The following is a 9,218-nucleotide window of genomic DNA, read 5'->3' as shown; positions in this document are numbered from 1 at the left end:
GGAGCTCAAGCTTGATTCTGTACCAAAACACTCCAGGGGTATATTGTCAAGTAGCACAGGGTGTTTGAAATTAATCTAATAAGATAAATTATTGGATTTTATATCCAGAATTTATATTCAGAATTCCCCACCCCCTTTTTCAAATATTTATTGAGCACTGAATATTTTGGAACATGAAGGGACAAAGCTAGATTAATTCCATCTAGATAGATAGTGTTGGTATTTACAACCAGACACAGTTTCACACATAAGACAGACACTGGAAAGAGGATACAACTTGATTGGATGAAAATGAATAGAAAATTAATAGAACTGACAGTGAGAATGGAGAAAAGGGATGAATATGGTAGATATATTGGGAAGTATAAGAGGACATATTTGATAACTACTTGGATTGGAGGCAGGAAGAAGAAAGAGCTCAAGCAAGACTTTGTGTTATGTTGCCAGGTTGTCTGGGAGGACAGAGGTCTTTTACAGAAACATAAAAGTCCAGAGAAGTAGCTTGGAATGGGTAGGGAGAAAATACGTGCTGAAATGTTAGTTTTTCTTTGTCTGTATCTTGGCTATTGTAAATAATTGTTGCAATGGACCTGGGGTACATATATCTTTTTGACTTACTGTTTTCATTTTCTTCAAATAAATACCCAGAGGAAGAATTACTGAAATGTATGGTAGTTCTAGTTTTAACTTTTTTGAGGCACCTCAATACTATTTTCCATAATGGCTGCACCAATTTACTTTCCAACCAACGACACATGAGGGTCCCACATACTCACCAACACTTGTTATTTTTATCTTTTTGACAGCAGTCATTCTAACAGGTATGAATGATATCTCATTGTGGTTTTGATTTATGGAAATGAGAACTTTCAAACACCACTAAGGTATTTATTGGTTGGCATAACTTTTTGTAAGTATAGTTTTGCAATATTAACTAAGAACTCTAAATATTGTCTCTTTTCTGAAATTCTACTTCTAGAGTTTAATTCTATGAAAATAATAAGATTTGAAATATACAATTATATATTTCTATTTATATTAACAAAAAATTGAAAATCAACTAAACATTCAACAGCAGGGGGATTATTAAATTTGTCCATTTGGACAAATTCCTAGAAAATACAAACTACCAAAAATGAAACAGAAATAAATAGAAAATTGAACGGGCCTATAACCAGCAAAGAAATTGAATCAGTGATCAAAAATCTCTTAACAAACAAGTCCAGGGCTGGATGACTTCCCATGAGAATTATACCTGGCATTTAAAGAAGAGTTACTACCTATTCTTCTCAAACTGAAGAAAAACTTCTAGATTCATTCTACAAGGCCAGCAGTGCCTTGATTCCCAAACAAGACAAAGATCTTACTAAAAAGGAGAATTACAAGCCAATATCTCTGATTAACATGGATGCAAAAATTCTCAACAAGATACTAGCAAATTGAATTCAGCAGTACATTAAAAGAATTATTCACCACAATCAAGTGGGATTTATTCCTGGGCTGAAGAAGCGGTTCAATATTTGCAAATCAATCGTCATTAAGCACATTGATAAAAGAAAGGATAAGAACTATATGTGGTTTATGTATACAATGGAATGTTACTCAGCTACTAGAAATGACAAATACCCACCATTTGCTTCAACTACTAGAAATGACAAATACCCACCATTTGCTTCAACGTGGATGGAACTGGAGGGTATTATGCTGAGTGAAGTAAGTCAGTCGGAGAAGGACAAACATTATATGTTCTCATTCATGTGGGGAATATAAATAATAGTGAAAGGGAATATAAGGGAAGGGAGAAGAAATGTGTGGGAAATATCAGAAAGGGAGACAGAACGTAAAGACTGCTAACTCTGGGAAATGAACTAGGGGTGGTAGAAGGGGAGGAGGGCGGGGGGTGGGGGTGAATGGGTGACGGGCACTGGGGGTTATTCTGTATGTTGGTAAATTGAACACCAATAAAAAACAAATTAAAAAAAAAAGAACCATATGATGCTCTCAATAAATACAGAAAAAAACATTTGATAAAGTACAGCATCCTTTCTTGATAAAACCTACAACAAAGTAGGGATAGAGGGAACTTACCTCAACATCATAAAGGCCATCTACAAAAGACTCACAGCTAATATCAGTTCAATAGGGAAAAGCCGAGAGCTTTTCCTCTACAGTTAAAAATAAGACAGAGACATCCACTCTCACCACTGTTATTTAACATAGGACAGGAAGTCCTAGCCTCAGCAATCAGACAACAAAATAGAAGGCATCCAAATTGGCAAGGAAGAAGTCAAACTTTCACTATTCACAGATGACATGATACTCTATGTAGAAAACCTGAAAGAGGGCAGCCCGGCTGGCTCAGCGGTTTAGCGCCGCCTTCAGCCCAGGGCCTGATCCTGGAGACTCAGGATGGAGTCCCGCGTCAGGCTCCCTGCATGGAGCTTGCTTCTCCCTCTGCCTGTGTCTCCATCTCTCTCTCTCTGTGTCATGAATAAATAAATAAAATCTTAAAAAAAAAAATAAAAAGAAAACCTGAAAGACTCCACCAATAATTGCTAGAACTAAAATGAATTCAGCAACTCACAGGTTATGAAATTAATGTACAGAAATCTATTGTACTTCTATATATCAATAATAAAGCAGCAGAAAGAGAAATCCGAATTGGTCCTATTTACAATGGCATCGAAACCACTGGGATAGCTAGCAGTAAACCTAGTCAAAGAGGTAAAAGATCTATATTCTGAAAACTATGGAACACTTATGAAAGAAAAGGAAGAGGACACAAAGAAATGGGAAAACATTCCATGTTCATGGATTACATGAATAAACTTAGTTAAAATGTCTCTACTACCCAAAGGAATCTATACTTTCAATGCAATCTCTATCAAAACACCAACAGCATTTTTCACAGAGTTAGAACAAACAATCCTAAAATTTGTTTTGGAACCACAAAAGACCCTGAATAGCTCAAATGATCCTAAAAAGAAAATCAAGCTGGAGGCATCACGATTTCAGACTTCAAGCCATATCACAAAGCTGTAATCATTTAGACAGTATGGTACTGGCACAAAAACAGACATATAGATCTATGGAACAGAATAGAAAACCCAGAAATGGACCCACAGCTATATCGGCAATTAATTCAATAAAGCAAGAAAGAATATCCAATGGAAAAAAAATCTCTTCAACAATGCTGCTGGGAAAACTGGACAGAAACACGCTGAAGAATGAAACTGGATCCCTTTCTTAATCATACCAAAAATAAATTCAAAATGGATGAAAGACCTAAATGTGAGACAGGAAACTATGAAAATCTTAGAGAACATAGGCAGCAATCTCTTTGACTTCTGCTGTAGCAGCTTCTTACTAGACACATCTCCAGAGGCAAGGGAAACAAAAGCAAAGATGAACTATTGGGACTTCGTCAAGATAAAAAACTTCTAACAGCAAAGGAAATAATCAGCAAAACTAAAAGGAAGCGTATGGAATGGAGAAGATACTTGCAAATGATTATCTGATAAAAGTTAGTATCTAAAATCTATAAAGAAATTATGAAGCTCAATACCCCCAAAATAAATAATCCAGTGAAAAAATGGGCAGAAGACAGGAATAGACATTTTTTGAAGGAAGATATCCAGATGGCTAACAGACACATGAAAAGATGCTCAACATCATTCATCATCAGGGAAATACAAATCAAAACCATGATGACGTACCACTTCCCACCGGTCAGAACAGATAAAATTAACAACACAGGAAACAATAGATGTTGGTGAGAATGTGGAGAAAGGAGAACCCTCATACACTGTTATTGAGAGTGCAAACTGGTGCAGCCACTCTGGAAAACAGTAATGAAGGTCCCTCATAAAGTTAAACATAGAACTACTGCATGATCCAGCAGTTGTACTTCTAGGTATTTATCCAGAAGATACAAAAATACAGATTCAATGTTTATAGCAGCATTGTTCAACAATAGCCAAACTATGGAAAGAGCCCAAATGTCCATCAGTTGATGAGTGGATAAGGATATATTTCATTATGTACACATAATGCATACACATAATGTGTACATAATGGAATATTATTCAGGCATCAAAAAGAATGAAATCTTGCCATTTGCAGTGATGTGGATGAAGCTTGAATAGATTATGCTAAGCAAAAAGTCAGTCAGAGAAAGACAAATACCATATAATTTCACTCATATGTGGAATTTAAGAAACAAAACAGATTAACACACGAGAAGGGAAAAAAAGAGAGGGGGAAGCAAACCATAAGAGGTTCTTAACTATAGAGAACAAACAAGACTGATGGAGAGAGGTGGGTGGAGAATGGGCTAAATGAGTTATTGGTATTAAGGAAGGCACTTGTGTTGGGCACTGAGTATTATACGAAAGTGATGAATCCCTGAATTCTACTCCTGAAACCAATGTTACACTATCTGTGAACTGACTAGAATTTAAACAAAAAAATTTAAACAGCAACAAAAAAGAATAGTTAAAGACATGGGACAAAGTTTATCATGGTATTAGGGAAAAGCATGATACATGTATAATGTGGTTCAATTTAGTGTATTGGAGAAATACATTTATCATACTTTTATGTTTTACCCCATTCACACCTTGCTTGAAAGAAACAAACTAAATGACTTTTTCTGGGTGGTGAGATTATGCTTTTTTTATTTTTTCTTTATCTTTTTGGTATTTTCTAAATTTTCTATATTAATGTTAGGGCATTTTTCTTTTATGATCAGAAAACTTTATAATAAAATCTGACTAGTGGCTGAATTTTGGTTTATCAGATATATATTTGATTTTACATTTCTGTCATTTTCAAAATCAAGATCAAAGCACTCAAAATCAATTGCACTCCTATATGTTTGTTAAAATAATTTGGATATAAGTTTAGTTATTATTATTATTTTAAAGATTTATTTCTTTATTTTAGAGAGAGAGTATGTGAGCAGGTGGTGGGGGCAGAGGAAGAGAGAATCCTCAGACTCTGTGCTGAGTGTAGAGCTTAATCCCAGGACCTTGAGATCATGACCTGAATCAAAATCAAAAGTTGGGTGCTTAACTGACTGAGCCACTCAGGTGTCCCAAGCTTAGCTTATTAGTTTACATTTTTATATTACCATCTACCTTAATTTACAGGATAGTTTTAGAATTGAAAGTTTTAGAATTGTTTTTAAATATGTTTTATAAACATATTTTAAAAAACATTTTTCCTGCTTTATTCTGTATATTTTATTGGTTTTCCTAATAACCAGAATTTTAAAAAATAATAGAATGGTAATTTTGCAGGGTCTGGGATGTGGGAAAATTGGGGAGATGTTGCTCAAAGGGCACAGACTTGCAATTAGAAGATGAGTAAGTTCTAGAGATCTAATGCGTAACATTGTAATTATAGTCAACAATGCTGTATTATATACTTCAAGGTTGCTAAGAGATTACATATTAAAAGTTTTCACCACAAAATAGAAATGATAATTCTGTGACAAGATGGACTTGTTAGCTAAGACTATGGTGGCAGTCATATTGCACTACAGAAGTAGATCAATCAATATGTCATATGCCTTAATCTTACACAACGTTATGTATCAATTACATTTTAGTCAAATGAAAGAATTTTTATATTATAGATATTTCTTATAGATGTATGCATAGGATACACAAATAAATTGTGGTGGTTTTAAATATTTCCACAAGTTATTTTATACCTTCGAAAGATGGAGTCCAATTCATTTTCCCTTGAGTGTGAACTGGACTTACCAATATGCTTCTAATGTATAAAAAACAGAAGTGGTGATGTGAGACTTCAGAGACTAGGTCATGAAAGGCACAGTGACTTCTTAATTTCTCTTGAATTGCTCTGGGTGAAGTTAGTTGACATGAGCAGAAGCCCATGTGCATGAGGAGCTAAGACCTTCTGCTTGTAGCCAATGAAGAACCAAGGCCTCCAGCCAACAGCCATAAGAGTGTGTCTTTTTGGAAGTGGATCCTTCAGTCCTGTCAACCTTTGGATGTCTGCATCACAACCAACATTTTGACTGTAACATCATGAGAGATGCAGAGCCAGGAAAAGTCGCTTCTGGACTTTGAAACTCCTATGAGATAATAAATGTTTCTTGTTTTAAGCCACTAAAATTTGGGAAGAATTTGTAATGACATTATAGATAACTAACACAAATATATTTCTGTATGATTAATACATTATTAGGTAAAGATTTATTACATTATTTGTTCATCATTATGCTCTTACTGTATAACAACCCTATGTTAAATATTTCACCTGTACTATCTGATTTGATTTTCATTGGAATCTAACAATGTAGGCTCAATTATACATCCTCATTTTACAGAGGAGGAAATTGAGTCTTAGAGAGTAGCCTGCTTAAGTAGGTCAGAAAGCCAGGATTATAATGCAGAAGTCCATGCTAGATTGATTCGTTCTTCAGATAGTTGGAGTAAATCTCTTATTAGTGTTTTTGAGAAAGTGAGATGTAAAGCCTTATATGCTCCACATTCTGATTATTGTAATGCTATTTTATTCTTTTACATATCATGCTTTGAGCTTTTGAGGTCTGCTTCTTTTTCTGTCAGTGGTAACCAAAACACAGGCCTTACTAATCATGAATAAAAGAAGACAATATGATATAAGAAGAAAATGTTTTTTCTTTCCCTGCACTTGCAGAGAAAACTAGAAACTATTCTCGCTTATTTTAATTTTAGATAAGGATTTTTATAAGATACCTGGGCTTCAGAGATTATTGTTAACTACTGTTGATGGTAACCTTTAATTTCAGAAAGGTCAGTAATTTTGATTGGTTGTTTACTTAATAATGAGTTGCCTTGGTAATAAATTTGATGGAGATGTAAATTTTTTCTAAAAGGCATAAAACTTGTGAAGTCTCTGTGAAATCTGAAGGAGATTATTGTTATTTTTCTCTTATTTCATGTGCTTGAGGTAAAATAAAATTACAGATTTTATATTTAGATAAAAAGTTTGAGAATCTCGCCTTATTTAAATTTAACAACAGGTATACTTCCGTAGTATATTTCTTAGTCTTTATTTATTTGAGAAAGTCTTTCTGTTGCTCTCACAAATGATTAATTACTTGAATGGATATACAATTCCTAGAGTCACAGCTTTGACCCACTAAGCATTCAGTAGACTTTGATTATTCTACTCTCTTCTTAAAGACTTCCAATTTTTAAAAAATTGGAACACTTATAATTCCTAGCTGGCTCTTTGTCTTCTACCCCCCACATGGATTGTCTTCTCTCATTATTTTATTCTTTTTGTCCTCCTTCCAGGCTTCTCATTTTTGTCTTTAGTACTGATTTGTTGGGGTTGGGTGGTCTTTTCTCCTGTTTCAGAGAGTAGAGTAGGTGATATGTGGTTCAATAATGTATTTCTCAATTCATCTGGCCTGGTGATGCCTTTAGTGGCAATTCCACCCGGATTTTCCAGGATCTTTTCTTAACATTTGATCTCAAAGTCACCTTTTACATTTTTGTGCCCTCAAGAATACTTTATTAGGAAGTTAAGAAGAAGCTTATCGGTTCTTTCTCCCGGCACCTTGGAGGTGGTAGGCTGCTTCAGGATGAAGCAAAGCATCTCTTTCTCAGCTACTGACTGCCAGAAACTCATTGAAGTGGAAGATGAATGCAAACTTTGTACCTTTTATGAGAAGCATTTAGCCATAGAAGTTGCTACTGATACTCTGGGTGAAGAATGGAAGGGTCACATGGTCCAAATCAGTGCGGAAGCCAAATAAGGCTTCTGCATGAAGCAGGTTGTCTTGACCCATGGCCATGTCCACCTGCTGCCAAGTAAGGGGCATTCCTACTATACACCAAGGAGGACTGGAGAGAGAAAGTGCAAATATGTTAGGGGTTGCATGTGGATGCCAATCTCAGTGTTCTCAACTTGGTTATTGCAAAAAAAGGGGAAAAAGGATATTCCTGGAATTACCAATACTACTGTGCCTTGTTGCCTGGGGCCCAAAAGAGCTAGCACAATCCACATACTTTTCAGTCTCTCTAAAGAAGATGATGTTCCTCAGCATGTTGTGAGAAAGCCCCTAAACAAAGAAGGTAAGAAACCTAGAACCAAAGCACCCAAGATTCAGTGTCTTGTTATACCAGGTGTCCTCCAACACAAACGTTGGTGTGTTGCTTTGAAGAAACAGTGCACTAACAAAAATAAGGAAGAGGATGCAGAATATGCTAAACTTTTGGCCAAGAGAATGAAGGAGGCCAAAGAAAACCACCAGGAACAGACTGCTGAGAGACAGAGGCGATCTTCTCTGAGAGCTGCTACCTTAAATCTGAGTCCAGTCAAAAATGAGATTTTCTGAGTGCAAATAAAGAAGATCAGACATTTAAAAAAATTATTTATTTATTTATTCATGAGATACACACACACACACACACACATACACACACACACAGAGGCAGAGACACAGGCAGAGGGAGAAGCAGTCCCCATGCGGGGAGCCCAATGTGGGACTCCATCCCAGGACTCGATCCCAGGACTTGATCCGGGAACTCCAGGATCACGCCCTGGGCCAAAGGCAGGCGCTAAACCACTGAGCCACTCCGGGATCCCCAAGATCAGACATTAAAAAAAGAAGCAGCAGCTTATCAGGCTTCCATCACCATGTAGAATCTTTCACCATGTTAAGTCCAAATTCAGTAATTTAAAATGCTTATAAGCTTATAAGCTTCAAAATGATTAATAGGTCACACTTTTCCAAACATCTCTTTAAACATTTATTTTTCATTTCTTCATTCATCCATATTCATTAGGATATAAACATCTCACCTTCCACCTTTCCCCCACTGATTTTGTTATTTATTTAAGAGAGAGAGGGAAAGAGGGAGGGGCAGAGGCAGAGGGAGAAGCAGATTCCTCACCAAGCAGGGAGCCCAATGTGAGGCTTGATCCCAGAACCCTGAGATCATGACTTGAGCCAAAGGCAGACGCTTAACTGACTGAGCACCCAGGTGCCCTATTAGCAATGTATTTTTATTAATATAAAGTTTTATTTTTATTTATTTTTTTTATTATTATTTTTTTTTAATATAAAGTTTTAAAAAGTCTTTTGACCTCTGTCCTGGGAATTAGGAACTCTCACTATTTGATCTTTCTGAAACTTTTGCTTCCTAGGATAAAAAAATTAATCATGATTTTATAAATTTCTTATTTTTGAACAA

General features: G+C 35.7%; 1 pseudogene; it reads left to right on the top strand.

Moving 5' to 3' along the window:
* Positions 1 to 7,603: 7,603 nt before the first annotated feature.
* LOC144316799 (small ribosomal subunit protein eS6 pseudogene) lies at positions 7,604 to 8,349 on the top strand (annotated as a pseudogene).
* The last annotated feature ends 869 nt before the right edge of the window (positions 8,350 to 9,218 follow it).

This window comes from Canis aureus, chromosome 7 (genome assembly GCF_053574225.1).
Source record: "Canis aureus isolate CA01 chromosome 7, VMU_Caureus_v.1.0, whole genome shotgun sequence".
NCBI classification, from domain to species: Eukaryota; Metazoa; Chordata; class Mammalia; order Carnivora; family Canidae; genus Canis; species Canis aureus.
This window is presented reverse-complemented; position numbering and strand designations above follow the sequence as displayed.